The sequence below is a fragment of the Hibiscus syriacus genome, unplaced genomic scaffold, assembly GCF_006381635.1.
Source record: "Hibiscus syriacus cultivar Baekdansim isolate YM2019G1 unplaced genomic scaffold, ASM638163v2 tig00111594_pilon, whole genome shotgun sequence".
In the NCBI taxonomy this organism is placed as follows: domain Eukaryota; kingdom Viridiplantae; phylum Streptophyta; class Magnoliopsida; order Malvales; family Malvaceae; genus Hibiscus; species Hibiscus syriacus.
In genome coordinates, this window is record NW_024063131.1 from 705,062 (window position 1) to 717,852 (window position 12,791).

At 37.1% G+C, this 12,791-nt stretch overlaps 1 pseudogene; it reads left to right on the forward strand.

The window, feature by feature from the left end:
• The window catches only part of LOC120165736, a 31,252-nt pseudogene that overhangs the window by 3,569 nt on the left and 14,892 nt on the right, over positions 1-12,791 (forward strand).

Genomic DNA, 12,791 nt, shown 5'->3' on the forward strand with positions numbered 1-12,791 from the left:
AAAAATTGTTGCTCACTGCCATCTTCTTATGTTCCTCTAGCCCTGGGAAATAGTTTTTCTTGGAAAATAAAGTCTTCATTAGTTTTTTCTTGCATCAACACAGCCAACAAAGAACCTTTCTCCTCAACAGTATCAATTAAGCCAAGTAAATCTGCATAGGCAAAACTTATCCACCACATGCAAATATGACCTAAATGCAACTAAATGCTATGACAATGACTTTTAGACACACAATTACTTAAGTAAAAGAGAAAAATAGTCTTTTTACGGAGTTATCAACCCCCAAACTTAAGCTATTGCTTATCCTCAAGCATAGATAATAAGCAGTATAAAATAAATTGCCATGGCAAAGCAAAAAATTAGGACAATCATGTGGTTTAAAATTTTAGCCCTCGACAAAAAGTTTAGCCTCAATACGGTAGACTGTACAAGAAGTCAAGTACCTTTCCTAGGTTAGGACTCTTTGTAGGGGTGTGTGTGTGATTGTATAGCAGTCTATGCTTTAACGTAGTTAGAAAACTCATAAGTAAATGCTTCTATTTTTCCAAGGCATCAAATTATTCATCAACATAGTTTCACTCCTATTTATTCAAACATATAACTTCAACTTTTTAAGCATACTTCAGGAGAGTCAGCTCATCACAACTACCATCCCACACTCTAGGTGAAAGGGAGTATACCTTCCACCCCAAGCTACTCAGGTAGAGTCATCTCGTGATGCTTTCATTCATTCATATACTGACAATTCAAAACAGTAAGGAGTTCTATTAGCCTTTTAAAACATTTAATGACATGACGTGTAAACGTTATTTCCTAAAAAATTTCTAAGCACTTTAAGTAGAGAAAACATATAATCATGTTCAAAGAGTCACAAAAATCAAGTCCTAAGGTCGGTTCTAGCCTTGAACAGTCATGTATAATTCTATCATAGGCAATAAAATTTGCTTTCATCATCGGGCATCATCAACTTTTTCAAACAACTATCCTAATAAAACTCATGCCATGACACAAATATTTCAACCAATTTTTATAAAAATGCAAAAACTAAGTATGGAGTACATACCTCCCCCAACTTGAGGGATGCATTGTCTTCAATGCATGAATATGAATGTAAGAAAAATTACTCTAAAATGCTAATACAAATGCAAATGAAAGAAAATTACTAATTGTGGTGGAAAGGCTTGACTGGACGCGCGTTGAGAGAGGGAACTTTCAGATCCAGTATCTCCTAAAGGAAGCGAAGAAGGAGATGGCTAGGAAGATGACCATTTATTTGATTGATGCGAAGCCGCGTACTCAGGGGACTAGCCAGTGATGGCATATCCTCGATGTGGGTGGGCTCAGCAGGGGTGTCTTGAGATTGGCTTGTTTCAGGGTCACGAGCTGGATCAACATTGAGATACGGGGGATGTTCAGATACTTCTCAGGAGTAGGTAGTCAGGGAATGGGATGAAATCATCATCATCAAAGAATTTTGGCGGGATTCTCGAGTGTTCTCGGAAGAATAGGGGAGGAGCTGAGATATTCATTTATCTTGCCATGGCCTTCTTCGTGTATAGGGGAGACATACGTGGCAAGAGGAGTGACATCCATGGGGGACTTGGGTGGAACATTTTGTGTCAAGGCTTGAAATGTATTACCGCCTAGAGGGACCGATTGTCGTAGGATTTCATTCGAAAAGGAGGCAGATCTTCATTGTTAATCGGGAGCAACTCCTTAAAGAAAGTATCATTTGTGTATATCGAGCCTGACATAGTTGAAGAAGGTCTGCATGTGACCTTCCATACACTCCAACCACTCTCGCATCTCCCTAGTGATGTGACCACGACTTCCATTCTTATCGCGTCAACTGGTTTTTTCTCCTCGCTTTGAGCCCTCTATGGAGCGTTGTCATCAAAACCCATAAGTTTGGGTACATTCTTTTTAGTGATGCCTTCTTCGACTTGATAAAGTCCTGAAAGGCTCTTTAGGGAATGTCTTTATGCACAAAGTGGTTATCAAATTGGGAAAAGAATGTTACCTCATGTCATCTTTTCACACTCATGGATATGCTCAAAAATTATTTAGCTCACATCAATCGAGTGCCCGTAGATGATAGAGTGTAGCAACATCAATTGCCTCACCAACAATATCGTCTTGTGTGAAGTAGGCATCAACTTGCCTTTCAAAAAATGATTCCACAGCTTGGTTACTGGCTTAAGGGGTCGACGGTCCACGAGCTTTCGGTTGGGCGCATTCCCTTCAAACTTCACCCATCCGAAACACAAATCCTCCATCACACCATCGTACGTCTCGTGATCTGCCTCAGCAATAATTTTTTTATGTTGATTCTCCACCTTGCTGAGCTTGAAGTAGCGGTTTATCGCTGAGGGAGTGAACGGATGGATTTCCCTCTAAAATCACAGTGTGTTAGGATGGGTCACCTAAGTGGGCGTAAACCTCTCGGACCATTGTCGGCGCCATTTCCTTTGGATGCCACGTGAATTTCTCCCATTTATGCTTCCGTACAATGTCCATTACCTTCGATCCAAAGGGTTCTTCGCTAGCCTCCGGGAAGACAAACTCGTCATCCAAATAAACTTGTCATTTCTGTAGGGTTTTGTATTTTGCCTCAGCCTCGCGGTTTGGAAGCGCTCGAATCTTGAAGCCGCGACAGAGGAGAGAAGTGCCTGGATTCTTCTGGATCAGGCCATGGTGTTTGATGTAACAAATTTAGGGAAAGAGCAGAGGATTCTCAAGACAGTAATAGAGGGTTTTTGTGAAAGGTGCAAAATCGAAGAAAAGAAAGATTGAAGAAGAAGAAGTTGAAAAAGAGTGAACGGTGAGGAAAAAGAATGAACGGTGAGGAGAAAGAGGAAGTTAGTGGTTTGGAGAAAAAATAATAGGTAATTGGTGGTTTCTTGGGTGTTAAACAGTAAAAAGTGAAAGGGAAATAGATATGGTATTAATTAGAAAGATATGTGATTTGACAAAAAATAATAAAATAAAGGGAAAATATCTCTCCCTCTTAAAAATGTAGCCAAAAACCAATTCTTTAAGGTTTCTCTACCTCCCATACATAAACTTTATCTCTAAGCTACCACGTCTACCGTAGCTACAAAAAAAACAAAAATAGAGATAAATAGAAATAAATAACTCATGTAGAATAAAATAAAATAGATTATTTATATAAATAGTGCAAATTTTTGTTTCCTAAGAAACAAAATTTGTTCAGGAAAGAAGGGCAAACTCCTGGGCATCATGAATTAATGATGCCGATTTATCACAAAATGGTTGCTCCATTGTATACCTTCAGTCGTTTGACCATTCATCTTAAAGATTGACTCATCCATGTTCTTTATTTCTATTGCACGTGGCTCTAGACTTGATGTACAATGAACAGTCCTGACCATATAGATTTTAGATTGCCTGGAAATAGCTTGAGCCGTGAATTATAGAGCAACACTTGTTGTCCAGGAAAAAATTACCTGGGAAAACTTTTATATCATGCCATATTTTCGTATTTTCCTTGTAAAGGAGGGCATTTTCAGACACCTGAGCTCTAAATTCATCCATTTCATTCAGCTCCAACAATCTTCTTTCTCTAGCAAGCTGCGCATCAATATTTAGTTTTTTGATGGACCAAATGCTTTGTGTTCCAATTCCACGGGCAAATGGCACACCTTTCCATATAATAGCTTGAATGGTGATATTTCTAGTGGTGTTTGAATGTTGTTTCATAGGCCCACAGTTTCTCATCGAGCTTTGACTAATCTTTGAGATTGGGGTTTACCACTTTCTCAAGAATATGTTTGATCATGCAACTAGAAATCTCAGCCTGCACATTAGTCTGGGGATGGTATGCAGTAACAATTCTATGGCGCACCCCGTATCTTTTCAGCGCCTTGGCAATTAATTTGTTGTTGAAGTGAGTACCTTCATCGATGATAATTGCTCGTGGTACTTCAAAATGCATGAATTTGTTTTTGTACAAGAATTTCAACACGATCTTAGAGTTATTACGAGGTGTGTCCATGGCTTAAACCATTTGGAAACATAATCTACCGCCAAGAGTATGTATAGATCACCACAGGACGATGGGAAAGGTCCCATAGAATTGATCCCCCATACATCGCAAAACTCAACTTCCAAAATGGTTTGCCATGGCAACTCATTTCTCTTTGATATGCTCCCAGTGCACTTAATCACATGACTTATAAAAGTCATGTGCATCCTTGAACAAGGTGGGCCAGTAGAAGCCGGATTGGAGAACCTTGCAACAGTCCTCATCCCACCGAAGTGCCCTCCAGATGTGGATGTATGGCAATGAAATAAGATCTCCTTATATTTTTCTTCAGGGATGCACCTGTACATTATTTGGTCGCCACATTGCTTGAATAGGAATGGTTCATCCCAGTAATAGTGGCGTACATCATGTCTGGATTTTTTATTGCCTTGGCTAGAAAAATCTTGAGGTATAACACCACTAACAAGAAAGTTAACTATGATGGTGTACCACGGCACAGCCGTGGCAAATAAAATTTTCTTGTCAAGGAAATCCTCTTGAATATCCTTCATGTCATGGAAAATGTTTTATTCTCTAGCCTAGACAAGTGATCTGCTACTTGGTTTTCAGTACTCTTCCTACCTTACCTCTAAATCGAATTCTTGCAATAATAATATCCATCTAATAAGCCTAGGCTTTGCATCTTTTTTATTAACTAAGTACTTAAAGGCAGAGTGATCAGTATGTACAATAACCTTAGTTCCTATAAGATATGGCCTAAACTTATCAAAAGCAAATACTACGGCAAACAATTCTTTTCAGTTGTGGTATAATTAAGTTATGCATCATTAAGGGTATGGCTAGCATAATAGATAATATGGAAGATCTTACCTTTTCTTTGCCCTAGCATTACCTTACAACATAGTCACTTGCATCGAACATCAGCTAAAAAGGGGCATCCCAATCAGGTGGAACAACAATGGTGCTGAGGCAAGTTTTTTCTTCAGATCAATGAACGTGTTAAGGCATTCATCATTGAACACGAATGGTGATTTGTTGAAGCAGCAGACACAGAGGCTTTGAAATCTTTGAAAAGTATTTGATGAACCGCCTGTAGAATCTTGCATGCCCTATGAAACTCTGTATGCCCTTCACACTGGTGGGTGGAGGTAAATTCTCAATTACTTTGACTTTGGCTTTAACAACTTCGATGCCTTGGTGAGAAATTTTGTTTCCCAACATAATTCGTTTGGTCACCATAAAGTGACATTTCTCCCAATTAGCACAAGGTTGGACTCCTTGCATCGCTTAAGCACTTTAGATAAATTGTCGAGGCATCGGTCAAAGTCATCACCCGAGACGAAAAAGTCATCCATAAATATTTCCATGAATTCCTCCACCATATCTGAGAAAATGGACATCATACATATCTGAAAAGTTGCTGGAGCATTATATAGTTCGAACGATATTCTCCTAAAGGCATAGGTACCATACGGGAAAGTGAAGGTGGTCTTCTCATGATCATCAAGTGCAATGGTGGTCTGATTGTATCCAGAATATACTTCAAGGAAATAGTAAAATGCCTTGCCTTGACTGCATTGTTGAGCTTTCTGTAATCCATGCATATCTGCCAGCCCATGATGATTCTTGTAGTCAAAAGTTCATCATTCTCATTCTTAAACACGATCATGCCACCCTTCTTCTGCACGCATTGAACCGGATTGACCCGTGAACTATCGGATATGGGATAGATCACCCCAATATCAAGCCATTTATGATTTCTTTTATCACCACTTTTTTCATTATCATGTTAAGTCTCCTTTGTGGTTCCATAGAATTGCTATGGCTATCTTCTAACTGGATCTTATGCATGCATATTGTAGGAATGATTCCCTTTAAGTCAACCATAGTCCACCCGAGAGTTTTTCTGTGTTGTGACAAACATTCAACAAACTTTCCTCTTTCTCGGGGTTAGATTAGCATAAATTTTAACTAGTGTCTATCTAGATAAGTGTATTTCAAATGTGATGACAACGATTAAGTTCTAAGGTAGGTGCATGTTGCAGTGAAGGTTTTAGACGAATAAATTCAATGAAATCAAGGGGTTCGAATCTCATACATGGTCTAGCTTGAAGTAAACTAGACTATTCCTCCTCCAATGAATTGTCCTCAGACTCCGTACTTGTTATACCTTCAATTGTCTTCATCTACTTCAATCAAGAAACTTTTGCCTAGGAAAATTTTTGTATGCTACGTTCAGAAAGATTTCTCCTGGGTAACAAGTATTGTGTTCCTCATATTGTAAAACATCGTCTTGGCCAAAAATCTTACACTATTCATTCCTAAGAATTTTATCTTGGCAAAAATTATCACACTCGTCAAGATGTAAAAATTTCCTTGACCAGAATTTTTTGTTCCAGTTTCATCCAATAAATCAACATCTTCAATGTAATGGCATTCTTAGAATCATCATCGTATTCAAGAGTATTGAAGACTTTGATCGTGACACTTTGATCAGCCACCCTCATCGTGAACTCTCCCTTCTCAAAATCTATTAAAATACGCTATGTAGCTAGGAATGGACGTCCAAGAATAATAAGTTCATTTTCATCGGCTTCACAGTCTATAATGAGGAAATCAACTGGAAATACAAACTTGTCCACTTTAACCATAACATCTTCAATTCTTCTCTCGGGATGAACGTGTGACTGGTCAGCTAGATGTAAAATCACAGTGGTAGTCAAGCATTACCATTCCATGCTTAAAAATGTGGACTTGGGCATCAGATTTACACCTAACCCCAAGTCACAAAGAGTTCTTCCAACATATCTATCATCGATGGAACATGGTATAACAAAGTTGCCAGGATCTTTTGCTTCGGCGGAAGTTTACTCATTGCCAGACAATATTCTATGTTGTTGCAACAATTTCTATTATTTCCACATTTCTCTACTTTGGGATAATGTCCTTCAAAAATTGGCATAGGAAGACATCTGGTCAATGGCTTCAAGTAATGGAAAATTGATAGTAGCTGATCAAGGACATCAAAAAACTTTCTGAACTGTATTCATCATTAGCTTCTTCAACCACTAAGGGAAGGGTAGTGGAAGTCTAACTTCATCCACTGCAGGTGGTGAAGCAACTTTTGCCTTGGCAAATAATTTTTCACCATTAGTGTGATGACTTGTTGAACCTTGTTCTTTTCCTTCTCCTTAGTTAGTTCTGTTTGTCAGCAATCTCAGCTTGATCTTAGGTTCTTCATGTGTGATGCCTTGGCTAAAATTTTCTAGTTGTTCTCCCATAAACTTATCATCAAGATTAATCTATGTACACTCCTCAATGTGAGCACACTACATTTCTCATTTCCATGAGGCTTAGTCACCTGAGTGTCACAGGGAGACTTCCTAGTGGGCGAGAATCTAGTGTCGTGACAATTGTCTCACTTGGTTCTCTAATGCCCTATATGATGAGCTATCGCTTTGTAATAGAGTTGCTTGGCTTTGCAATAGATTGCCTTGATTCTTGATTGTTGATGAATGTTTGTGTATAAAGGTCTTTTTTAAAGCCATGAAATCTTTATCCGAGGCGATAAATTTCTACAGTGAAGCTTAGAGGGAGTTAGAATTTGAAGAAGATGCATTACTTTTATTATTACCTTGCAAGGGCATCTATTGATGTTGCAAACTTGAGTGTTAAGAAATGCTTTGTTGCGACATGTTAAAATTGCTTACATAATTATTATTGTTGTTCCCTTGATTACTATAGATGTTCGTTTTGTCCGGGATTTCACCCGGGTTTTATTCGGGTATATATATATTATTAGGATTAATTATTAGATATTATTACCAAGGGTTGCATGTGACTATCTATCTATCTATCTATCTATATATATATATATATATATATATATATATATGTATATATATATATATATATTTATGTATATATATTGTCATTAGTTAGGTATGTTATTAGTTATATGTGTGTTTGATTGCATATGGGCTATTTATTTAATTATCTATATTAGTGATACATGCGATCATATAATTATAATTATGAGTGTATTTAACGTTGATCATATATATATGTATATACGTATAAATAAATAAGTAATAAAATACAAATTAATTGTTTTATTTTTGCAGGCCCTATTTACAAAACAATCCCTCATTTGACTCAAATAGAAACCCAAATCGGAGCAGGCCTAAACCCGTTGCAAGCCCGGTGTTATTGCCCAATTAAAAAACCCTAAACCCAATAGGGTTTTCTGTTAGAAGACCTAGCGCCGCTAGAAGACTCCATTCATTGGATTTGATTAGATCCAACGACCAGAATGCGAAGACCATTAGGGTTTTAGGTCACCAGTTTCTAGCGCAGCACAGTAGAGGCTGTTGGATTTGGTTCCAAGATCCAACGGTTAACACTCTGGAGGTCCCCAAGTGGCTTGTAAAATGCGCCGAAGGCTCCTCAGCTCCCCGAATGGCTAGATTGTACGCGTGGAGACCACATTCGTCATTTTAGATACCACCCTAGCCTCCATGGACCAGTTGTCTCATTCGTGCAACCGACATGGATTGTACCTGCAACAAACAAAATAACAACAAAAAAAGATTCCTTTGGCCACATAAAAACCTCCAGTGAGGCAGGTAAAAACAGAAAAAAAATCAACATAAAAACGGGGATTTCATCGACATAAGGAGGAAATCACCAGCAAAGGCAGAGAGTATGAAACTAAAAAATTAAATCCTTTTCATCAACAACAAAGATAGCAAGGAAAAAACCCAAAGGGACCTTTCCCTTTTTATGAGTGAATCGGGTACCCAACCAACACAGAAACTAACCAAGCGTAAAAGTCCTACCTCCTCGGTCGGAAAAGCAGTGTCACCGTTCCCCAGAGCCAAAACTCCCTTAAGATGTAAAGGGTAATCCTGTTTTTGAGCAATTTGGTGGGTTTACGAGGTTCCAGTTTGAGAGATTTAGGTCTAGGCTTTTGAGGGTTTTTAAGAAGGGTTTCGTCTGAAGTCTGTTTAACCCCTCATCGGGGTCGCTTGGGGTAGTAGCCATGGTGGCTACCTTTGCCGGATGGTATGAAGAAAAGAGAGGGTTTAAAGGGCGAGAGAAGAAGAGAGGGGAAGAGGTTAAGTTTAAGTCTCAGGTTAGGGTTGTGGTTTTTCAGGAGTTTCAGTTGGGGCTCGTTTACGGGGTGACTTTTACGCCTACTAGGCTCCTTATCGGAGCTCTAGGCTGCGGAGGGGATGCCATGCATGGTTTCTTTGCATTTGGGTTCAAACAGATTGGAGGATGAGGGAGAGAGGGGGAAAGAAACGGCTGAGTGAAGGAAAGAAGAAAGAAAACAAAATGGGGCTAGGGTTTAGTTTTTACCCAAAGTATTATATATATATGCTCACTGGAATGACATCGTTTGGGAGGTCTAGGTCATCCATTTCACGCATGGGTTATTCATTGTATGAGCCACTCAAGTTGTCCATTGTAATTCATTTTAGTCCTTAAATCAAGGTATTCATGTTTCTAATTTTGTCTCCCTATTTTACGTACATTTAATTCCGGTCCCAAGTATTACTTTCTTTAATTTATGTTGTTTTAGATATTTGTCCTCTAAGTTTTTTCATGTTTCATTTTAGTCCAATGCATGTTTCTAGGTTCATTTTGAATTCAGTCCTTTGTGATAATGTTGGTTTTATTGCAGTCTCAGTGTCTAGTATGGCATAATGTTTATATTTCCACCCCAATTATTATTATGTTTGTTGTTAAGATGTTAAAGTTTATGTTCACTATTATATAGTCCTTATTTTAATAAGTATGCTTAGTTGCTGAAATTTGTATTTTGAGGTGTTATGTTTCTATTTTTGTATCTGATTCATATTTATGTATTATATGTTATTACAAGCATATAGTTTATATTATAGTACAAAAAATAGATATATACAATTTTTGCATGAAAATGTCATTTCACATGATAGTTTTTTTATGTACTCTTTAATATTTAGATGACCACATAACACTTTTTAATTAATTCATATGATATCTTCATGTGCATAACTCGAACCATATAAAATAATTGGATTAAGGGTAATATTCGTTCATTTTAAAATAGTTGTGAGGTGATTGTCTTAACTTATAAGAAAGTCGCTTCCGATGATTTTAAACTAAAAGTGTATACCGCGAAGTGGAACTCTAAAATTTGATCTCCCCTAAAAATTGGGAACGAGAGAACAAGAAATGTTCGTCTATTTAAATTCTTCGAGAAAAGATCGTTAGAACTTATCTAAGGTCTGATCTTGACGTCTTTAAATAATCGAATATCCTTATTCTTTCTTAAAAGATTCATAAGTTTTAATTAAATTTGATTAATTTCATGCATTTGGATATTACAATGAAATTGTAATATTTCTTTATTTCGATTGGAGTAAGAATTGATTGCCTCAAGGTATGAAGAGTCATTTTTTCTAGATAGGAAATAATTAAATATTATTAGATTTTGTTTTAAATTCATAGAGTGTTGTTTTATGGGATCATAAATTAAATTAAATTAAATTCAACACGTAAATTTTACTGCAAAGACAATTAATTAATCGATTATGTACCAATTTAGGGCGTTATGGGGGTGTTAATCCTTCCCCACATGTAACGGACTCTCGAACTCATTTTTCTAGTACATAGATCGTAAATTTTTCGTTTTAATTAAAATTAATATTTTTATTAAAAATGACAAAATATATTTTTGGGTGCCCAATCACACCCTAATCAAATATTGGTGGCGACTCCTTGAACCATAAGTTTTATTTTAAAAGGGAGTCTCAACTTTTTCAAAGCGAGAGATTTTTTAAAATCATTACTTCTTAATTAAAAATTAACCAAAAGATAAATAAAAAATGTGTGTGTTTTAAAAATATCAAAGAAAAAATCGTTTCGACAATTACCCCACAAAAAAATTTGGATATTGTCGCCATCTAGAATTGTATGTATTGGAGTATGATTTCTTGTTGTTGCTTCTATTGAAGTTGCCCATGAAATTGATAGACTTCTAGTTTGCTGGGCATTCACACTCATTATGATTTCCTCGGCAAAAAAATGCATGTTGAGTTAGTTTTCTTGATTTCTTTCACCTCACTAGAACGCTGCAAATTTTTTAGCATGTTAGTTATAGCAGAAAGTTGCGCAGAAACTGAATTCTTACTGTCAAGTTCATACACCCAAGATATTCTCCTGCTAGTTCCAAGCCTTGCAGATGAGAATTGATAGTCATTATTGGTTATCCGATCGAGGATATCAAAGGCTTCCTCTTCTGATTTATTGAGCAAAGTGCCATTTGCGGATGCATCCAACATCATGCGAGTAGGTGCATTGACACCGTTATAAAATATCACAACTTGAGTCTAGTCATGGAATTCGTGGTTAGTACACTTACAAAGTAAGCTTTTATATCTGTCCCAACACTCATACATAGATTCATCATCGCCTTGGCAAAAACTTGCAATGTCATTGCGGAGCTATGTGCGCATATTGGGCAGGTTGTAGCAAAGCAGAAAACTTTTGCATAAGTTAGCCCAAGATTCCATTGATCCAGAAGGGACTTCACTAAGCCAAGCACTTGCTCGATCACGTAGAGAGTAGGGGAACAATTTAAGCTTCAGCACATCTTCATGCACTCCTTGTTGTCTGAACAAATCGCACACTTCAAGAAAAACACAGACATGTTGTCTAGCATCCTCATTAGGCGAGCCACAAAATTGACCGATGAAGTTTAGCATGTTGAACATCACCGGTTTAAGTTCAAAAAGGGTTGCCTGTATTTTAGGTGCCACGATTCTAGGGTTGAGATCATCAAGAATCAGATTTAAATGATCTAGTATTGCTCGTGGTCTTGCAGCATTTCTGGGAAAATTATTTGTCATGACATCGAGATCTGCCTGATCTTCCATATTATTGTCAGTTTGATACTGCAGTCGATTTATGTAATCTCTGGCACGTTGTTTACGTTGTCTTTGTCTGAATGACTATTCGATCTTAGGTTTGAATGGTTCACCAGCATATCTCAGGGTCATGCACCGAAAAAAACCTTCAAAAAAAATAAGAAAATAAACGAGTTAAAATAAAGAAAAAAATATGACAATAAAATAAAAAATTTATATGGCTAGAATTATCAAAATTCCTTCAGTTGCCAATCCTCGACAACGAAACCAAAAACTTGATCGCATGTGAATGTATATGCTAAGGCAAGCAAAATATGTGCATGTGTACACAATCGATGCAAGTAGTATAGTAGTAAGTAGAGTTATCATCTCCTCAGGGATTGGTGGGAATTGTTGATGTTTTGCTATAGCTAGAACTAGATGTCATGAGCTAATCCTGAAATTCTAATCGAAACAGAAAACAATTAGTATAAGAGGATATAATTGGAAAAGTATTGTCAAGGCAAGAAATATTGTGAAGTATGGTGTGCAGAAAAAGTTTGGTCGAGGCAAGGAAAATTTGCAAAAGTAAACAAATAAAAATTGTCAAGGTAAACAAAAGTGTTGAGATCAATATATTCAGAAAAACTTAGACAACCAGACTTCTTATGGAGCACTTAGGTTGGTTTTGTTATGGCGAGAAGTTATTATATGCCTAGAATGACTTAGTGTGCTATGTTTAGGGTGCCCGGCAAGATTACTGGAGTATTCAAGAATTGTTGCTACAACAATACTACTCGGTGTGAACTATAACCCTTGGTTTGTTAAACTATTGTTGTAGCAATACCCCTCAGTGTAAACTACATTAGTTGCCTATCCTACTCAAGTAGTTA